Source organism: Labrus mixtus, chromosome 22, assembly GCF_963584025.1.
Source record: "Labrus mixtus chromosome 22, fLabMix1.1, whole genome shotgun sequence".
Lineage (NCBI taxonomy): Eukaryota > Metazoa > Chordata > Actinopteri > Labriformes > Labridae > Labrus > Labrus mixtus.
Window position 1 is genome coordinate 7,525,862 of NC_083633.1, and position 21,666 is coordinate 7,547,527.

Genomic DNA, 21,666 nt, shown 5'->3' on the forward strand with positions numbered 1-21,666 from the left:
AACAAAGAAGGCACATTTTGCAGACTCTTTTTTTGAATGAATTTGAGAAGCCGAAATGTAAAGCTATTCCTTTGGGACGCTCAGCTCTAGTTTCATTTTCCCTCTTTGTGTGTTTTTGTGCTGTAAAAATGGATTTTCCCTCAGAAGCACACACTGTAGGAGTTCACAGTGCAGTACGGAGGCCGTCAAAGCTCGAGAGAAAGCCTCCCTTCCTGCTTATTACGTCCTGAAATGAATGTATTTATGCCTTGTTGACATGAAAGGGTGACAGCACACGCAGCACCTTTAAAGAGAGACGAGTTGTTGGAGAGCGTGCTCAGCATGCTGGAGAGTCGGGAGTCAAAACCACATTGAGACATGCACGGCAGAACATCATAATAGCAGAGAGGGTTAATGACAGCTGTCTGCTCCACTCAGCTCTACTGTCTGCTCCTCCTCCAGTGTCTGTACATCCTCCTTTTCTTGTATCCCTTGTTTGTCATTGATATAAAGGAATCGATAAAGGGTACAATATCTGGGCCTTGACTTTTCTTGGCTCACATTATGAATCAATAACTTTATTTATCCCCACTGTAGGAATTGGTTTTGCAACATAACAAAACAATAAAGATGCAATCTGTTTGATAAGAGAAGAACAAACTTACAGAGTTATGAAGGGAAGATGGCAGAAAGTAGAAAGCATTTAAAAGTCAGAGGAAACCCAAAATCGGCCGTCCACATTTGTAATTTAGAGTCGTGTACCCTAAGTTACACAAGATCTGAACATCTAGAAGCCTTAAAGGCAGGCTTGGTAATTTTCAAAAACTAGCATTATTTTTAAAAAGTAGCATTCCCTCAGTGCTCCGTCTACACCCTCTAGACCTCTAAAGCCACGCCCCCTCACTTACACGAACGAGCGCCGTTGGTCCAGAAGTGGACCTCAGCTCATCTCTTGAATTGTGTAGAAACTACGTCGTCTCATTCAGCAGGAAGTAAACGCACTTTGAGTGTGGGCTAGAGCACGCAACAGTTAGAGAGCGAGACAGGGAGGCTGTGATTGGTTCATCAGATTGGTACCTCGTGGCAGACATATGTTTGGTCACATTCGGTGTGTAAAACAAGGGAGGTGGACCCAAGTGCAGAAAAACCAAAAATATTTAATTAAACAAAAAGGCCAAAGGCAACAAAAACTTACTTACAAAAGTTCAACAAAAAACACAGGGATCAAAACCAGGGAGCCACAGAGGAGCACGAGCAAAAAACTGACATACCAACGACCGACATCCAAACTACATACAACAATGAACTGACACGGAAGGGAAGAAACACAGAGACTAAATACACAGGGGTATCAGACACAGGTGAGACTAACAAGACACAGGTGAGGACAATCAGGGCAATCACACAGGGAAACACACAGAGGCAGGAATACAAGAAACACTGAGGACACACAGAAATCAAGACTGATGAAAACAGACTAGAACGTAAAGAAACACTGAAAATACAAAACTAAATAATACCAAATCATGACATTACAACTGATACAGATGACTGATTTTCTTTGTTCCTTTTTCAGAGCACATGAGTTATTAATTTCTGTCAGGACCTAAAAACAAGTTCATCCAAAATCTTAAAAAGTGGATCTGGAGGAAATTACCAACCCCGCCTTTAAATCCATTGGTTTGAACCAGTAAAAATCTCTTGAGAGCTCTGGATTGAAAGACTAAACTGTAGATGTTCTCGGTGGATACTTCTTTACTGAATGCATTCTGCTTCTTTGTAAAACGGTTCCTTGTAAAGACCCTGAAGAGTTTCCTGTGCAGCACCACTTACTCAGCTGCAGACACTAACCACCTTATCGAGTTTACTTTTGTCTCTGAAAGTTTGAAACAAGCAGATAAAAGAGAAAGTGAGCCGCGACTCAATAAAGGATCAATAAAACATTGTCATCAGAGCCCTGCCAGCCTGCAGCTTTCCTGAGACATAAAAGGTACAGCTGTCTTCCAGGTACACCGAGTCTGCACAAATCTCACTTTCTGTGTGGTGAAGTTCATAAACACTCTTTGGACTCCACGTCTCTTTTTAAGTTCCTGCCGTCAGTTTCTTGTTTCGTAGAGAGACGTTGTAACCACTAATCCATTACACATCCAGCACTAAAAACCAGTCTTGACACCAATTTGAAAAGTTAGCAGGAGCATCAAAAATTAGCTTTTTGGCATGAGCAGTATGATTTATTTATCAGAACTGTTTGAGATCTGTGACATGAAGAATATTTAAAAATGATGAATTATGGATTCACAGTTTCCTGTAGATTTACTTCTGAAAGATGCTTTTAGGGTGGTTTCACATTAGGGACCCGGGACCCGATCCCAGCATGTTTAAACCCGAAGTCTAGTTCACATATTTCTGACATCCCTGTTGACAATTCTGATGACTGTATTCTGCATTTCTGGAGAGCTTTAGTTGCTGAATTACGTCTTTAAACAATAACTGAATAAGGAAATCAACTCTTTTTCTGAAATAAAATAGTTAAGTTCAAATGATCTGCTCTCCAGATGAAACCAACGCTGGCAAAGAAACAATATGTTTTACTGGAAGTCTCTAAACGTGTGGAAAGAATCTGTCTTAACTCTCTGCTGTCAGTATCAAATATTCCACCTCGGTGGTAACATAGAAATTCAAACAGAGACTCGGAAACCGCTGCAACAAAAGGCATTAAAACATCAATAAGACACCTGAAAGAACTGCTGCGGCATCATTCAATCACGGCAGTCAGACCTTCTCCACAAACACTGAGAACTCACCTTCTCGGGCCGAGCAGGCAGGTGTAGGGGGATTTAATGTTTCATCGTTTGAGCCAAAGTTGTTTGAAAGATTCTGAAAGGCGGGATCGATTGCAGAGAAGTGAACCGGTGATGCAGCTGGACATTTCAAATGTATCTTTTCTGGGAGAGAGATAACACATCGGCCAGAGTGAAACAGACACTGCAGTGAAAGTGAAGTTATGTTCGTTGACCACGAGGCAACCAGCGACCTACAGTATGTTGACATTTAAGATCTGCATCTACACAGAACGTCTCTATTGTTTAGCAACATGGGCTTATCGTAAAAGAGCGTCTTGCATGCCTGATGCACTGAGTGAACTCTACTCTTGTTGATTTTTTTAAATTTTCTGTTTATGCACGCCAGGATGTTAATAATGTTGCATATAATCAATCTAAAACATGACGCTGCTCATGTGTCTGTCCTCCTGACCGGCTCGTCTTCTCCTTGCATCTCCTTTTTGTATTTTGATGGTTGTAAAGAAAAGATGTTAGATCAAGATCTTTTTTTTTTTTTTAAATTTGGGATTCAAACTGCGTCTCTGGTGTGAATGCTCCGTAACTGGCATGGCTTTGGCTATATTTCTGCAACTGGTGTTACTTTTTTTCCTCCCGTCGCCTCTCTCCGAGCAGCTCTGGCACTATCTGTCTTTTCTCCACTTTGATCCGGATCTCTCTCTCCCCCCCCCCCGCCTTCCTGTCATCATCCTCCTCCCCTCATTTTGTATCCCGGTCGCTCTCACCAGGCGGCCCGAGAGAACCTGGCAGTCATCTGTCACTCTGCGCTCTGAGTAGGAACCATCTGTCCTCTTCTTACTGTGTGTATGTGGGAGATATGTGGCGTACATGTACCCGAAGGTTACCGGTCTGCGTGCCTCATGAATCATCAGTGATCGTGATTAGGAGATATTTATGAGGGCCGGCCGGGCGTCTGTTACCTGCTGATAGAGGGAGAGGAGAGGAGGGGAGGAAGAGAGCCCACAGAGAGAGATAGAAGAGGGGGGGGGGGGGGAGGAAACACATGCACAAAGCTTTCACACTTCTTTCTACGACCAGCTTGCTTTGCAGGCGGGGATGCGGTTGTCATGGCGACGGGGAGGGAGGAGAGTAGCAGCATCCCAGTTGGCAGTGGAACACAGTAGTGGAGCAAAAGTGTGACTACTGAGAGAGTGAGTCTGGAGAAGCTTTGTTGGAGTCTATTTTCATCTATTTTATTTGCGTGTGGAGGTTTGGAAAAGGAGGGAAAAAAAACCAAGAATCAGTTACTGCAGTTAAAGAAATGTCTGTGTTTATACCATCACTTTAAGACGGGGAGAAAAAAATACTTTTTTAGGCTAAAGCAGCTTTGTTTACTCCAAAACCAAGATGCATTTTTGAGTTTATCCTGCGGGGGTTTGAAAGGGTTTCATCAGCCTAACGATGTATAATTTTCTCCACCGCGAGAGGCCGACTAGTTTGGGTTGAAATGTAAAAAATAAGCACATTTGTTGGGTTGTAAATTTTCCACGTGGCCAGAAAATGAAAAGGATTTTTGGATGGAATAATTACAGATGATACATAACGTATCTTCCGAGCACAGCCTTTGTCTCAAATTATCTCTGGAGGATTTCATTTCAATGTGGTGATTTGCATTTTCCCCCATTTTAATTATATTGTATTATATTAAACTAACGATCAGCAGTCCTGCAGCGATCCTGCACAGTTTGCTCTTCATGCAGAGTCACACTTCTTGAGTCCAGGAGGACAAACATTTCTATTCGTATCCATCCATTTTTATTAAACATCATCTTTTCTTGACTAGATGTTGGTTCCCCCTTCCCCATCACTCTTTAAGTTCCTGACAGTCAAACACTTCCTGCTCAAGTGTTTCCGTTCAGCTCCGAGGGTTTAATCCTGTTTGACTTGAATCTGCAGGATGTTTTGACTCTTATTGAGAGAGGCTTAATCACAGTGATCAAAAAGTCAAAGTAGACACGATTAAAATCCACTGAAGGGAGTTTTTGTCAACTGAATTTTACCTTATTCTGATAAGCAGGTTTGCTAACGTTCACTAAAAAAGCTCCATATTTAGACGAGCTCATCTTCAGGCCTCGGAGTGAAAATCTAACCTCGGAAGGCTTCAGACTTCTGGTGCAGCTTTTCCCGTTATGGGCTCGATTGTACGCCACCACTTGACGCAAAGCGCAGGTGTCTTTCTTTCTCTCTGCTTCCACCAGAAGCAGTTGCAGATTTTTACGCCCGCGCTGACAATTTTTGAAATGGTAAATAAACTTGCGACAACGTCGGCGCCCAGGGTTGGGTCGGTCTTAAAACGAGGCGTGGTGACGCATGAGGATCTTCTTTTTTTGTTCACCTCACTTTTCTTTGTCTGTAAGGGACGCGTCCCCAGCTTCTCTTTTTAACTGCCGACCACAGGCTGTATAAAACATGGACGTAGTCTCAGTGACATCACCCGGTGGTCTCTGGAGCCCAGCTTTCTGTCAACATGGGCGGAGCCTGTAGCCTCCGAGCAAACACTTACAACCTACCTGTCTGTCAATCAAATCAGACATCCCGGCTAATTATGCACAACTCTTAATAATGGAATCAAAAGCGGTGATTTATAAAAATAAATTCTCCTCAGTAAAGTTTGTGCATAACTTCCACATGATGCTCGCTGCAGAGCTCTCCTTCTTATGATGATTATACTCTGGATTTTGATGTACCTTATATGTACCTGCATCCCTCTACAGCATCTCCTCTTCTACATCTTTTCACTCCAGTTCTGAATTGTAATGTCTCTGGACACATGTTTCCTGTCCCGGTGACGCTCTGGATCGATTTCCCACACATCCTCCTGCCAAGTCAGGGCCGCGGTCAGCCATAGATCTGACTGAAGGATAACAGAGACACCTCGGATGCCGCGCGGCGTCCCTGCTCTGCGTCTCTCAGGGTCCGGCAGCTCATTGAATCAGTCACTCGCAAACACACTGCTAACACACGGGCGCAAAAGGGCCATAATTTCACCCCCGCTGCCTATTTTAAGACGACCAGCAGTCCTCGAAAAAAAACACACACGCTATAATTTAGCGGTGCATAAATGTAGAGTTAGGAGTGTAGGCGGGATTGAAGGTATCTGAGTGCACTGAGAGAGACGGACACACATCCACGAGTCAGGCTAATGCTACGTTTGCTAATTAGCTCTGTGCATTTCCTGTAAGTTTCTCTATAAAAAGGGAAATAACACAGCTCACTGAAACGGCTCAGTGCTCACATGGAGACGGACGCTTTTGTTGCACTTTTGGCTGCCATTCTGTCGGTGTGTGTGTGTGTGTGTGTGTGTGTGTGTTCGTTTTAGGGCAGCACAAAGCACAGCAATAAACAAATGAAGGCTTGGGTCGATGGCGTGTCCGGTAATCTGTCTTCCTGTTTCTGTGTGGGTGTCGACAGGAAACAGAAGATTAAAAGAAAGGCACCGACACACAACCCTCCGTTTGCACGCTTTCCTCCGTCTTTTTGTATTCGTCTCCAGGAGTGAAAGTGTGATGTTGTCGGGGTGACAGAGGAAGAAGTGAGAACAGCGCGAGGTAGCTGCTGTGTTAAAGTTGTGAGTGGCTGATGAATCATTCAGCACTCGACCTTCGAGAGCATCGAGTGTTTAGTGGAAAATCAACAGAGTTTTGTTTTGTTTTGGTTGAAAGCTGAACTGTTAACTTTTCAAAGTCAAAATAAATTCATGAGAGTTTGAGGGAGTGCAAGTTCACGCTCATAATCTGGTGATTTTGGGTGAAAGGCGGTCACAGAACGCAGTCCAAACTGTCTTACGTCAGTCCCTTTACTCGTCTTTGATACGCTGTAAAAAAAAAAAAAAGAAGCAATCACTGACAAAGATATCAGCTGTTTGTTTTTGTTGTCTCGACCCGGTTGTTCAACAAAAGTTTAAATTCGGATTCAGATGATCCACATCCTTAGCATTCAGGATAAGGCAGTCAGGGGCGCCGGTGGTGTAGTGGTTAGTGCGTGCGCTCCATGTACAGCAGCTGTAGTCCTACAAGCAGGCAGCCCGGGTTTTAAATCCGACCTCTGGCTCCTTTCCTGCAGGTCATTCCTCTCTCTCACTCTCTCTCTCTCTCTCTCTCTCTCTCTCTCTCTCTCTCCCAGATTTCTGACTCTATCCACTGCACCTCTAAATAAACCTTTAAAAAAGGATGACGCAATCCAGCTAACTTTCCTCTTTATTTTTCAAAGATAAACTGGATGTGATTTCCATTGCTCTAAATGGGATGTTATGCTATCGTTTGTCCACAAGGGGCGCCAAAATCCTCTCAATATAATAGAGTCTAAAGTTGCTATTGATTAAATATTTTATGTTTGCTGTTAACATCTGAAATATTTTATAGGGACAAAATACTTTATTCTTTTTATAATAATTTCTAACTTCAAAAGGAATTGATGGCAGAAGGCTGCTATGTAAAGTGTCCATTCAACACATTCATACGCTGCTGACGAAGCAGTGGGAGAAACTTAGGGTTAAGCGTCTTTCCAAAGGACAGATCGAACATGTGACTGCAGGAGCTGGGGATCGAACCCAACCTTTCGGTTGAGAGACGACCGACTCTACCAACTGAGCCACAACCGCCCCCAGACTATTCAAAGTGATGTAAACTGAGATCATGTATCATGTATTATAATGCCCATCTCCTTTTCTTCCCTTTTTTACAACTGGTGGATTATCCGGTGAAAGTTTGAAACAGGGAGACAAACAATGGCTCACTTATGACCTAACAGCTTGTTTGTTTACACAGTTTACGCCTCAGTGACTTTGCATAACACAAACCACTGCACTCATAAGGTCAGGCTTCGCCCCAAGCTGCTTCTGTTTCTGCTCCGTTGATTGTTTGTCTTTTCCTAAATTTGCACGAGGGGGATGACGGCTTTTTAGCCTTTTGTGTGTATGTGACTTCAGGGGTTTCTGCAGCCAGCCTCAAGCGGACACTCGACAAACTTCAGGATTTTGCTCTTCAGCATTGGCTTCATTTTTCAAGACCGGAGGTTTCCACTTGATCCTAATCCATGTGGTTAGTTTGTGGTGTATCTTCTCATCTGGCTCGTGACCAAAAAGCCAATGGGCTCATTTCTCTCTATCTCAGTTCAGACTCCTTTTCTGGCTGAAAGCAGGCGTCCCGTGTTTTATTTATACGACTTAAAGGTCAGGTCAAAAAATACAGCTAAGAGCTTGATAATGATCCAACTCATTAGAGCTTCTCTTTTACATCCTGCATGCATCATTTCCTGTGCATGCGTTAAATTAGCATAAATGCCAGGGATGTGAGAGCAGGCGAGGATCTGGAGGTTACAGAGGGACACCTCCGCAGAGTGAAAACATTAAAACAGCTCCGCGGTGCCAGCGACGGAGGAGAAAGTATTAAATGTGACACATTTCTGAAAATAGATGATCTAAATGACTAACATCTCACAGACTAATGATGGACAGATTAACATTCTGATTACAGATGAGAGGCTTAATGGCAGGTGTTTAATTTAGAAATGAATTCAAAGTGCAGTATGCAGAGGATTTGAAGGGAGAGGAGATTCTTACATGATATTTAATCAAACAGTCTCTGAAGGATTCAATCAGCCGTCTTGTGAAGATAATTAACAGAAGTATAAATTAGAAATATGGAAATTCAGCTCCTGGTCAAATTTATAATCTTGAGAGTTTTTATCATCTGAAGAAATCACTTTTTTAAGTTATTACCTGACTGAAGATGTTAATGAAAAACCTTTGGGAGGATATTTGAAAAAGTTTTTGCTGCATCTTTTGTAAGAAATTCCAATCAATCATTATTTATATAGCTCATGGCAAGTGTTATCTCGAGACACTCTACAAAAGAAGCAGGAATGATTTCCACACCGCCGCTGAGGTGGAGGTCGAGGCAGGCCGTGCATGAATGAGGACGCCGGTGGGTGTGGTAACGACTAAGGGTGCACTCACAATAGTCGATTCGTATCATGCCGAGGTCGTGCCCAGGACAATGTCTTTGTGTCATATTCTTATGCGTTAAATAAATAAATACTAAACAGATGATGTCATCATTTAAAAACCTCTCCTGCTGAAGGTCTGGACCGCTGACTCAGAGGTGTTGAGCCTGGTGGTGACGACTACCAGACAAGCAGTCTTCAAACATGTTTGTATCCAGTGGGGATTTGGGAAAACTCACAGTGGGCCCCCATCCCAGCGTTCATCACCGTTATGTTAAAAAATAATCTGACCAACAAAAAATGGCAAAATGTGAACTGTTTTTAATTTGTGATGTTAATGGTAATAAAGGTAATTTCAGAATATAAATATGAAGTACAGTAAAAATGCAACAAACAAACACTATAATGGGATGCTTGCAGAGGTTAGCTCACTTTTCTGGGGTTGTTGTTTTTCATAGCACATTGGCTGAGATTATATAAAGGCTAAGAGCTGTGCACACGTTTGCATAATTAGTGGATGTCACTGAGTTCACTCAGGGGAGGGCGCGTTGCAGATGTTTACGAGGAGGATTTTAACCTGCTCCAGCTCCAGCTGTGCATGTTTCTAGGTTGATGGAAAGTTAGGTGGAGATAACAATTCCAGGATGGTGACTGCAAGAGCTTCTCCATCTTCACTGGTCTAACTATTTGATGCCACTCTACTCAGATTATCATGTCAGCGATTCAATTCAGTTAAATATCACCGTGCAGCTGAACGTTTGCAGCACTTTGAGTACAAGACAAATTATCCTAAGGGGACAATAAAGTGTATCGTATCACAACATGTTGCATCGTGTTGCATTGTGTTGCATGATGAGGCATCACGATGGGTTGCATCCTCAATTTTTCTACGTTACGGCACGTGGCTCCTCTTCCATGAATGAAGACGAGCAGTGGGTGACGTCACTGAGACTAAATCCCTGGCCTTACAAAGTCTGTGCTAAAATGTTAAAATTGCTTGTGACAAGCTGGGGAGACGATACATGTGTTTAAGGAGTATATCTAATCAAAACATGTTACAGTAGGAACTCTTCATTTTTTTTTACTGTCGCATCTTCACTGACCTCAAGTATCTCTTCAGATTCAAATTCAGCACTCAAACTGCAGGACACTCAATAAAGACATCACAAATCTCATCAATGACAGGAGTGTGCGCGAGCAGGACGGAATAATGAAGCAGGAGGGAGGAAAAGAAAGCCAAAAAGTTAATAGGTCCATTTCTGTTCGGAGGCGTAATGAGGAATTGATTTTGCTAAATGTGAGCGGAGATGAAAGCAAAGTGGCAGCGCGCCGCTGCGGAAGCGCCAACCTCCCGAGGAACTAATGAAGAAGAAAATGACAACATACACTCCTGCAGGCGAGCGGGAGCACTGCGCGATAAACAACCTATTAAAGGAATTACGCTCAAAGTGTGTCCCCGCTGCAGACACACACACACACAAACACATCAGCGACTTCTCTTTTTTACCTGTCGGGGGAAACAATTTAAAGTTAATGAGGAGGACTGTGGAGATAAATAATGTGTCAGCTTGTTATCTTTGAGGACATACAAACACACACACTTACACACAAACTTCTGCTGGCCTTTTGTGTTTATTATCAATATTTCATTCTATTGTTTGACCTGCAAATAGACACGCAAAAACCCAAAAGTGGTTTAAATGTAGCTTTACACAGACAGGGAGCACACATTAGGGGTGCTGTGGCTCAGTGGATAGAGTCTGTTGTCTCTCAACAGGAAGGTCGAGGGGTCGGTCCCCGGCTCCTGCAGCCACATGTCCGATGTGTCCTCGGGCAAGACACTTAACCCCAAGTTGCTCCCGCTGCTTCGTCGGCGGTGTGTGAATGTGTATGAATGGGATGAGTTACTTCTGATGGACTCTTTACCCAGCAGCCTCTGCCATCAGTGTGTGAATGTGTAGGTGTGACCTGCGGTGTAAGAGAGTAGTCAGAAGACGAGAAAATAACGAAACTAGCTCAAGTCCTCAAGGACCTGCTCATCTGAATGTACACACCATGAGAACCAATTTCAACAGTATAAATATGTGAACACAATCATGTACACACAACGCGTTTACTTGAGCAGCCTGACACACAATCTGCAGACGTGTGCACAATCGAGGAACCCAAACTGCACACACACACACACACACACACACACACACACACACACACTGCTTCTACTCGAGCGCACAAACACACATAATCCATGGACAATCGCTTTAAGGCTGTTTTTAACCACAAACACACACACACACACCCACACACACACACACTCCTAGTGACCTAACCACACATCATCCATACACAGTCATTCTATGTCTATTTTCAGCTGTGCTCAGACACACACAAACACACACACACACACACATACACACACACACACACACACACACACACACTTGCTTTAAATTGGTTTCCAACGACATACACACTCTCATACATCATCCTAAACCATATGCACCCATTATAAACCCATTTTCAGTGCACACACACACATACACACACATTTCCTCCCCAACCACACATTCATTCTCTAGGTGTGTGTGTGTGTGTGTGTGTGTGTGTGGCTCTTTGCAAACAGCAGCAGTATATCGTTGAACGTGTACGGACACACACACACACACACTTCCCCCTGTGCTCCTTGCTGATTAACGCTTTCAAATTATAGTCCTCCGACTGCCCAACTTGTTCGCACTTCAAAGACGGACGTTGTGATTGGAGGATAGAGAGGAGCAGCGTCGCTACACCCCAGCTGTCCTATCATTTCTCTCCAATCAATCTGTCATCCTCTCTTTTCACTTTTAGGGTTTTATGTTTCTTTTCTTTCAGAAAAAAAAACCTCATAAATAAACTCAGAGAGGGAATTTTTCAGGTTCACATTCGTTGAGATCATGAAATGAGTTTCTCTTTCAGGGTTCTTTCATCCTTTTTTTCGTCACAGTGCTCCGGCTTTTTTATTTTTCTCCTTCAGCTGTTTAAATCCTCAGCCTCCGAGCAGAGAAGCAGACCTCTCTTCATGATGCAACAGCAGCGAGAGACTTAGAAAATAACAGTTGGTTTCTATATTAAGACTGTGATTGGTCTCAGTGTCCATCTGTTGCAGATGCTCACGCAGGAATTCAAGCAGATCCTTCCCAAAGTTTTGCTTGAGTCCTGGTTTTCTGATTCATGTATTGTACATGTTAAGAAGAATACATACATGCAGGAGTGGATCTGGACTTCTTTGAATGGGATAGTCGTACTGCGTTTACAGCTAATGCGATGTGATACAATAAAGTCAAACACGCACAAAATCAGAAAACACACTGAAGACAAAACTAGCAAAACCATTTCATTATGATGGAAGTGCTGCAGGCCTGTAGGCATGCTCAGTCGAACGGTTTATCATGTGAATAGAGTTTTTAATTTCAACATTTTCACACTACTTTCATACTAGTTTCTCTGAATGGAATTTGTTTGGGCTGTGGTTGCAGGGTGACTGCCCTTGTCAGCCACCGTACACGTGTGTTAAAACAACAATACGTAACTTTTCCACCTTTTAGTATATAGTTTCAAAGTCGTTCTAGTAGTTCAACAATTTTAACAGGGGATGCACCTTTCCCCACGTCAACAGATCACCCCGGTCGCCTGCACTAGAGAAGTTTGGCAGCGCGCCTCAGTTCTCTCGCTAGACGTGCACATTGCCTCAGCCAGTTAGACCATCTTGTTTGATGCAACGGCTGAGGCTAAGAAGCTGAGGACGGTGACAGATGAGAACAAGAGAGAGTGGCCGAGGAATTAGCAGAGTGGACATCCCTGCTGATCTCAGTGAGATTGGACTCAAGACCCGGTGCGGACCGAGGTATGGAAGATGGTCTGGTGGCTGGAGAATGGTGAGGTCACTTCCCAAGTACTGCTGAGGTACTCTTGGGCAATGAATGGGCATTGGGAATTCATGTCCACAGGTCCTGTGTGTGCATTTCAGGCCTCTGTCAGTAAGAAGCATGTTGCTCAGCAACAGACTGTAAACCAGTTTTCCCTCAAACTTGAGGACTAGTGAGTGAGAATGTTTCTAATCTGGATGAAATTAACCTTTTAAAGATTGCACCGCTGAAATGACAATGACTCTTTCCTGTTGTACATGTCTCTATAGATTTAGAAACAAACACCCCAGCACATGCATCCATTCATGTTTCTGTTCAGTGTAGCGGAACTGATGTGTGATCGATTACTGTGAGAAAATGAGCGTGTTTGTGCGGCAGATCGAAGAGGCCATCCTCTGCCCCTCCAGCAGGACGTCGGATCGATCGATGGGCGTCGATATGTTGTGCGGACGTTTAGTGAGTGATTGTCGAGTCCCTCCTCTGAAGTGAGGCGTGATGCTGAGCTGGTGCTTGTGTGAAATCAATCCCATTTCTCTTCCTGTCAGCACCACATGGACTCTGTTCTCAGCACATGTTCGATTGGTGGGACTACTGGGCTCCGACCGGCCTCTTCCTTCTTCATTTTCATGCCTCAGCAGCTTCAGATGCACAAGCGACAAAGCTCAAACCGAGCTGACACAAAAGGTTAACTCGCACCGCACCTGCCGAGGCCGTAAAGAAATGAACGAAACGGTGTTATTTCTGCTGGCTCCCTCGTCAGAAAAGCTGCTCGTGAAGTTTATCATACTGGAATTAATAGCTTTACAAGGTCTTAGAGGTGCACTGATTTGTAGAAATGTACAAAGTCTACACTTTGTTATTATACTCTTAGATGCAGAGTGATGACCTTGTTTTATTGTCTATTTTTCTCTGAATGGAGCTGCAATAAAGGAAACCTCAAACCAGAGATTTACACTGAAAAAATCAGAAGGAAAATGTTTACTGTACTTGTGTTGTAGTACTCGAAATCAGTCACCAGATCACATTTTGAACTGAGTCTAAGTGAGTGACACGTCTTGGTCTTGTCTCGGTCTTGGTCCCTAAATGTCTTGGTCTTGTCTCGGTCTTGATCTCGATCTCTAAATATCTTGGTCTTGTCTCGATCTCGATCTCTAAATGTCTCGATCTTGTCTCGATCTCGATCCCTAAATATCTCGGTCTTGTCTCGATCTCGATCTCTAAATATCTTGGTCTTGTCTCGATCTCGATCTCTAAATATCTTGGTCTTGTCTCGATCTCGATCTCTAAATATCTTGGTCTTGTCTCGATCTCGATCTCTAAATGTCTTGATCTTGTCTCGGTCTCGATCCCTAAATATCTCGGTCCCTAAATGTCTTGGTCTTGTCTCGGTCTTGATCCCTAAATGTCTTGGTCTCACAGCACTTTGGTCTCGGGTATGTCTTGGTCTTGGTCTTGACTACAACACTATACTGTACTAAGAAATCAAGTGAAAAGTATAGGGCCGTTTTCTCTTCTGTGAAAACTAATATATTTTTGCAACCAGAGTAGTCGCCCCCTGCTGGCCATTAGAAACACTGCAGGTTTATGGATTGGAAACCTTCTTGTTTGGAGTTTATGATCCATCGTTAATAACAGTACTGACCCGAGTCAGTGAGTGAAGGAGTGAAATAAAACACTGATTTCTTTTATCACTCTTTCAGTGGAGAGATGAGCGAGAGATACCGGTGAAAGAAACTGAAACGATAGTGGGTAATGTTACACGTTAAGCACAATCAATACGTTATTAACAGAAACTAAATGAACGTGTGTCTCAAGCTAATTTCAATCATTCTCATTTCGATGTCTTACTCTGTTGATATTCACTGGAAATAAAAGCTTTACCCAGACAACATAAGGAACATATTCATGCAGCCAAGAATATTTTCTATGAAAAACCCTCACCTGGATTGTAAGTAAAATGCAATTAAATATGCTCATGGTACCACAGAGACTCTTTTGCAACTTCATGCTGAGGTTTATGAGGTGTGTGTGTTTGTGTGTGTTTGAGTGTGTGTGTGTGCAGCGGGACTGACGAGTGATCTACGGAGCTTTTCCATCCTCGGGTCACAGCACAGATAGATCGCAGAGCCGGGGTCGTCCCCAGCGGTGATTCTTAAATCACCTCAGCCCATGGTGGAGGCTGGGGTTGTAAAACACGCTCCGTTCACCGACTCTATTATATTTGATCCTCCTCCCTCTCGGTGCAACAAGCCTTTGGGGTTTTTATCTAAATCGATCGCCCTTCCCTCTGTATTAGTGTCTGTTTCAGCCTCTGTTTTCCCCTCCAGATTCCCAGAGCTTAAGCTCTTTCTCTATATTTAGTCCCTGAGGCCAGCTGTGGCTCCAGAGGAGGGGGGGAGGGGGGGGGGGGGGGGGACCTCATTGGGACTCAACTCTCCCACAAAAACCTTAATCGTACGGGCCGCACCCCAGAGAGGAGCTGATGAATGAGATGCTGGCCAGGGGAGAGGAGAAAAGAAAGAAAGAAAAGCCTGTATATTTGTCGAGGAGAATGCAGACAAACCGAGGAGTGGATTTGAAAAAAAAGAAAGGAGGGGGGGAATAAAGAGACAGAGAAAAGCAGAAAATGAGCCCATAAAAGCAGCTCATTAGCTTTGAGCAGGAATCTCATTTTCAGCCCCTGAATGGAACAAAGAGCGGAGAGAAAAGAAAGAAACCTGGCACACAAGTTGTACAGGGAGAAAGAAGAGATATTATTTATATCATTCTGAGACTCTGAGAGGCTTCATCCGTTTCAGGTGGATTTATTTATGCTGCAAATAATTCATGATCGCCTCTGAAACAAGATTCTGCCGCAGTGCTCGTGTCTCTGTGAGACTGCTGTACATAGAGGAAGTTTGAGCTAGCAGCTAACATGCTACTGTGAAGAGCTGATAAAAAACATGTAGCCACTACAACTAAATGTGTTTCTACTGTCACATGCTTTAAGACATAAAACACAAAGTAAAGATGTTGCCTGGGAATGTCATTGAAGAGGTCAGATGCTTCCATGATGGTGGTACTAAAATTAAGTAATTGCAGTAATTAACTTACTCCAGAGAGGGGACTTTATGGCCAATATTTACATTTTGGTTGGCAATCAGTCATGCAGAGTCATTCACTCGGCTCTGGACCGAGCAAATCTCTAGTAACAGAAATTAGGTGAGTTTTTGGTGTAAGACTGAGTCCTAGCCAGCGTGCGACATGAGCGAGGGTCAGCGTCAAAATCAGCCTGATTCAACTGTTTCATATTTGAGCGTCCAAACTGCACGAGAGCGCCGCATTGGGAAGCGTTTTTTACTCCCAACAACTCGTTTCTATTTTCTTTTCGGTTACTCGTGGAGATTTGGACGAGGGATGAGGATCGAGGAACGAGGAAGGAGGGGGCTCACAGGAAAACGTATTATATGTATTCACTTTTCTCACTCAGCAGAGTTTGGTCAGCTTGTTTTACAGAGTGGTGCATTAACACAGCAATGTCCACATCTGCGATTGAAAAGTTCTGCTTCGTCTTTATCCGGCTCACCACGAGCCGTTTATTGAAGAGCCGTCGAGTGTTTGACATTTGAGTTAACAGCTCATCAATACAATCTCAGATACTGTCAGGATACTTAAATGGGATGACAACATGTAATCCATTTTTAGTTTGTATCTGGATGAAACCTCCAGCTTCTCAGTAGGATTGAGATAACTGTGATCCAAAAGATCCTGATCGCAGCAGACGGCTGGAATCAGGCTGGCTTCCAGTGTGGTGGAATTTCTGTAGTTATTTAGATTATAATGTACAGATGTCATTAGGGTTATTCACTGTTCTCTAATGTCAGTCAGACCTGACAGAGTTCAGCTGTTATTAGAACACCAAGTACAGCTTAGAGAGTGTCAACTGTTCTTCCTGATATCTGCAAGGATGTTTGGTAGACTTGTTGTCTGCTCCAGTGTTATAGACATCACAGTTTAGTCTAGGTGGGTCAATGTGACCCTGATAATGATAATGTCTTTAGGGATATATGCGATGCCTTTCGAGAAATTCGGCAGATGTGATTGAGCAAGACACGAGTACAGAAGTGTGATGTTGAATCATGTCTCCTCGACGAGTATTCATCTGATGCATAAACTTTCATCAACGTAAGCCATCTGAGTCAACTGAGTCTTATTGTGTGGAGTCAAGTCTTAGTCATTTCTTCGACATCCAGGAACTAAATGTCATCAAACATTTAAGCAGGTTACACAACACAACATGTTCTCAAATAAACTTGTTGTTCAAGACATTTCTATTCTATGATTTGCTGAAATGTGAGGGTTTGACGTCTATTTCTAAGAACAAAGAGTTAACGTCTACTTTGGAGAGCCACCATTTTCCTCCGACAGACAGAAATCATATTGTCATAATCCATCAGAGAAGAAGCGAGGACACACGTCCCCTCCTACTGAAGCAGAACACACTGAAGCTACCAGATGTGCTTTGTTTTTTTTAGCTGAATAACTTTTGTTCTGTAAATCTTGCTTTTCTTCGTCTGTTTGATGCCGTCAGCGCCCCCTCCCTCCACCTACACGTCTTTCCCACCGCTGAACCGGGACCAGAAGTGTGTAGCTGCGAGGCTCAAAGTCTTTTTAATCAGTGTTTGTACGCACACAGGAGCACGCTGACGCACCCACAGTCGACCTTGATGTTCATATATATCATCACTGCATTTGATGCAGACTGTCACAGCCTCTTCTTCTGCTTCTGTGTGGAAAGTTGTTCCGACATTATTTCTTGTGTATTTGGCCTCCGGCCGGTTGTCAGTGGGTCGATGAAAGGCATTCTGGGAAGTGTAGGAAACCACCAGCTGAATTAGAAACAGATGGGCTAAGTTTAGTAAATGCGGCTTCCTCAAATTACAAGATTTCATGTCAGAAATAAACTGAACGTACATCACAGAACGATGAACTCCAGTGTAAGATGTGGGGTGTTTCCTTTAAGCCACTGCACAGTCTAAACAGGGAGTCAAGCATTTCTACTTATAGGATAAAACGGCGGGCTTACACCGAAAATATCAGATTTTTTTTTTTTTTTACATCATGTGCCTCTGCATCTGTGTTTTTTCTGGCCCTGAATCTTCCTTCCTCCATCACTTGCTCACTTAGACGGGGTCACATGATGTGCCTCCAGTCTGAGCTCTGTTCAGTGAGCTAGCGTCAAGCTAGCTCGACCGTCACACATTTGTCCTTGTGTTGATGCACCTTCCAGTCCAGCATGAAACACGCTCACGTCAGCAGCTTATTGATATCATCGTGGTATTAGTTGAGCTTGAGCTCTAATGGTGGAGTGGATGTAGCACCGTGTTTACAGAGGAGCTTTTTCGGCCTAAGTTTGCTAAGCTCTATTGTTATCAATCCCTGTGTCATGTAGTGTCTCGTATTTCATGTTTTCTCCTCTCTTTTGGGGGGACAGGACTGCAACGATGTCCACAAAAAACATGGCTGACTTTTTAAGGATAAAAGAACAAAGTGAGAAGCACAGACACACTGGCTGTGTCTACCTTCCTGCGGTTCAGCTTTCCTCAGAGTGCATCAGACAGAAGGAGTCAGAACTTCTTAAAAAAAAAACGGCACAGAAAAGAGGGAAAGAGAAACGAAATGAAAGATGTGTGACAGCGACAGACTCAAAGAGGCCTTCAGGTGTCGTCTGGAGAACGGAGCGCTGCAGCAGAGAGAGAATAACGATACGTCAGCGCCTGTCAGCCATCCCTTCACCTGAACGGCTGACACTGGAGCGCCGTGGGCTTCTGACAGGCAGAAATACTGTCGGCTTCACGGCCTTGTAGCAGTCTGACACTCGCACACACACACGCGCACACACACACACACACACACACACACTCGTGCTTTGTCAGAATGTCATCAGCTATTTCACACCCAGCTTTTCTGCTGACTCTCCATTTTCCACTCCCACCCTCTCTCTATCTCTCTCCCCCTCTCTCTCTCTCTCCCGTTCTCCCTCTTTGACTTCCTCCCGGTGAAAGGCCCACTGTAACACACTCGGTGACGTAGATCAAGGCGTTGTGTCAACAGCACGCTAACGCAGAGGTGACGTCAACCAAACAGAGCTTCCACAGAGAGCGCTGGGTGAGCTGGAAGGGACTGAAAACACAGATTATGTGCCACGTGTTGGTCTGCCTGTGCTGTATTTCATTAAAGCGAAAGCGGCTCGGGTGCTTTATGTAATTAGATTACAACTTTCTGCCGCGCACATAGAAGGCATATGTTGTGTAACACAGTAAGGACAGTATGCAGTTCCTTGGATGCTTGAGAAAACGCTGCTTTTTTAAAATCACATTTTCATCCAAAATGCACTCTCCATTAGCATCCAAAGGAATACGCCTGATATGTCTATCACCTAGCATGCAGACTTGCTAAAATTATGGATTTAAGGTACCACATTTTCCACTTTTACACATTGTTGCAGCATTTTCTCATCATAAATCGCCTCCTCACTGGTGACAAAATCTTGTTTTTAGCTGAAAGTGTACAGGCGGCATCATTTGTCATGGTCGACGTGCGCGGCCTTTTCCGAGTCTGTAGCCCTGACCTTCACTCGTGTAATTCAGAATCTTTTTTTTTTTTTTAAGGATCAGCCGTATCTGTGTGCGTTGCTTGAAGATGCTTGAAGGGCACATCTGATCCTGATCCTGATCCTGACTCACCAGGTGCAGCAGAAGCAGAAATTCACCTCTTAAAAAAAAAATGACGGCTGGCATGAATATAATGCTCTCCATTAAACCTGACTGGAGGTAATGGCTTTTCAAACCATTATTCATTATGTGGTGATGTATTAGACGGTCCCTGCTGAGCGTTTTACGGGCCGTCACCGTATCAGCTGTTTGATGGATGGAGCAGGTGGCAGCAGGGTCTTACATCATTTCAAACAAACACGTTTTGATTTCTGATGGTTAAAAACACACTTTCTATGATGTAGAGCTGATCCTCACAGGGTCCAGAGAGAAGAGATCAGAGGACGCTGCAGCAGGGCAGATAGTTTGAACCCAGGCACCACCATGATGCCTCAAAAAGCCCTGATTCTACCCTCTAGAGTTCTGCTCTTTAGCGATGTTGTTGTAGACCTCCTACGTGGCATTGACTTGTTTGAGGCCCCAAAGCACCATGGGGGGTCTGCATGAGACAATACCCGTCTCCGCAGGGTGCAGGTCATAAACACAGCAGCGCTATGGTGTGACACGAGGAAGCCCGTGTGTGTGTGTGTGTGTGTGTGTGTTTGTGTTTGTTCAGTCAGGATGGATGAAAAGCAGGGACGTTAGCGTGACCTCATAAAATGGAAATAAGCTGCTTGGTGCACAGAAAAGACGCAGAGATGCATTTTCATGCAATTAACGGATTACATGGTGGACACATGACAATAGAGGGCAGAGAGGCTTTGAACTCCGGGAAAAGGGAACGCTGGTTTTGCAGCTGTATTTACAGTCCAGCTTCAGGATGCATCAGAGCTGTGCCGTTGGATCCTGAAGCATGAAAGCTGCAGATCTTTTAGATCAATTTGTCCTGCAGACATTTCAGAGTTTGTAGGACGAATTGTTTGATTATTTGCTGTGATGTTTTCTTTTGCAACATTATGGAAAAACTAGTTGATAGTTGCAAAGGTTTTGTGGTCTATCGGAGATAAAGATGGTTACATAATGGATGCATAGTTGTCCCCGTTTGAGATCATTTTGCTGCAGGGTCCTTCAGGGAAGCAGGTGGATTTATCTCCTCATTAAAGGTGGAGCAACCATTTTTACAGCCTCAAACTGCAATTCATTCTCCCTCCAACAATCCAAAGGCAACTCCGAGCTGTTCTTTCTTCTCTTCTTAGCTTCCCCCGTAGGTCGCTTCTCTTCTTCTGTGATTTCTGTACAGGGAAGATCAAGTTAGCTTCTTTTTTTTTCTTCTTCAGTTTCAGACACGCTGACTTATTAGCAGCTCCAGGAATCGTTAATCCATTTTTTCCTCAAAGGTTCCCCCAGCAGGAATTAAACTCCTGACCACGGTGTTTGGGTCGCGCTCCTGAACCACTCAGCTACTGAGACTGTGTGTGTGTGTGTGTGTGTGTGTGTGCGTGTGTGCGTGTGTGTGTGTGTGTGTGACCCCTTGGTGTTACAAAGTGCTTATCTCTGATTATCGCCGGCCTAGTGAGACTGTTGTGTGGGACTCGGTCTCCGTCTGGGTATTAACCAGCATGGTTTTTTAATTAGCCTGTAATCAGCGTGTGTGTAATGAGCCACATTAAGGCAGAATTAGAGGTCAAACGTCACAGCTCAGACACACTCTGGTGCACGCTGTGACCAGGAGGAGGAGCGCGATGAAATAACATTTCCTCCTCCTCCTCTTTCAAACTGGACCCATTTGTCATTTTTTAAATCTCACTCAAGGCTGCAGATGTTGTGCGCTCAGAATCTGGCACGTTGCAGTCGTGTTGAATGAATCACATTTCATCTTTCATCACTTAATTCATCAACGTTTGGTTTTTTTCATTTCATTTCAGCTTGTCTATCAGCAGAATGTTTCATAAAAAGAGTTTCCCAGAACACTGAGGGACAGTTCGGCTGAAGGCCAGAGAACAATTGATTCAATGCTGGTGGAGATCCCAATGTTTCTTTATAATTAACAAATGACTGTCCTGAAGGCTAAAGGCCCTGACACACCGAGCAGACGGCAAAGAACTAGTGGGGACGAAGGCCCACTGTGGCGTCACCTTGTCTTGGCCAAAAAGTTGCTCTTGAACACACCGCAAAGACTACAGCCGACAAAGACGACAAATAAGGAGAAACCGCACTAAATGGGTGAAAGCATGGATACTACAGCGGCATGCTCAAGGGGGTTTACTGAACCTGTGTTGAGAGCTGGAGATAAATGAAACCTGCAAACAGCCAATCAGAGAGATTCCTCTCACCAACAGCGCCGATGCCGACAGACTCCGATTCCAT

The 21,666-nt window shown here is 43.9% G+C and overlaps 1 protein-coding gene across 2 annotated transcripts in view; it reads left to right on the forward strand.

Annotated features, from left to right (window-relative positions):
• chst11 (carbohydrate (chondroitin 4) sulfotransferase 11) overlaps positions 1–21,666 on the forward strand; it is a 95,654-nt gene that overhangs the window by 21,746 nt on the left and 52,242 nt on the right. The gene's annotated exons all lie outside the window — the stretch shown is intronic.